The sequence below is a fragment of the Haliaeetus leucocephalus genome, unplaced genomic scaffold (assembly GCF_000737465.1).
Source record: "Haliaeetus leucocephalus isolate CR32 unplaced genomic scaffold, Haliaeetus_leucocephalus-4.0 Scaffold439, whole genome shotgun sequence".
In the NCBI taxonomy this organism is placed as follows: Eukaryota; Metazoa; Chordata; class Aves; order Accipitriformes; family Accipitridae; genus Haliaeetus; species Haliaeetus leucocephalus.
Window position 1 is genome coordinate 3,318,817 of NW_010972875.1, and position 429 is coordinate 3,319,245.

Sequence of the window (429 nt, forward strand, 5' to 3'; positions counted from 1 at the left end):
AAAATATTTTCTTCAGCCCCCCCCCCCCCCCCCAGTTGGCAGCATTCAACACATAGTTGCATGAGTTTCAGCATGTAATTAGGTTGCCAGACAAGTCTCAAAAGAAATCCAAACATTCTCTTACACAATCCCACAAAAGCTAATTAATTCAACTGCTATACAGAAGACGGTGTTGCAGTTAACTATGTGAAAATTATGATCATCATTTTCACCTTAAGTCCCACAAATAGCAGTTTCACCAGGAACAACTACTATATTTTTAAAATCATTTGCAGGCAGCACTGCAAAGAAGTATAAAAAAAAAAAAATTTTGCATTCTCTAGGCTGCTGGAAATGAAGACATCTACATAAAATGTTTTGTTGTTTTTAAAAAAGCATATTTACTGCCAGGATAGACTAATCTAAATTCCAAGAAAATCCTCCCCCCCC

General features: G+C 36.6%; 1 protein-coding gene across 3 annotated transcripts in view; it reads right to left on the minus strand.

Moving 5' to 3' along the window:
• Positions 1-429, minus strand: part of PDS5A (PDS5 cohesin associated factor A) — an 84,457-nt gene that overhangs the window by 27,141 nt on the left and 56,887 nt on the right. The window lies entirely within an intron of this gene.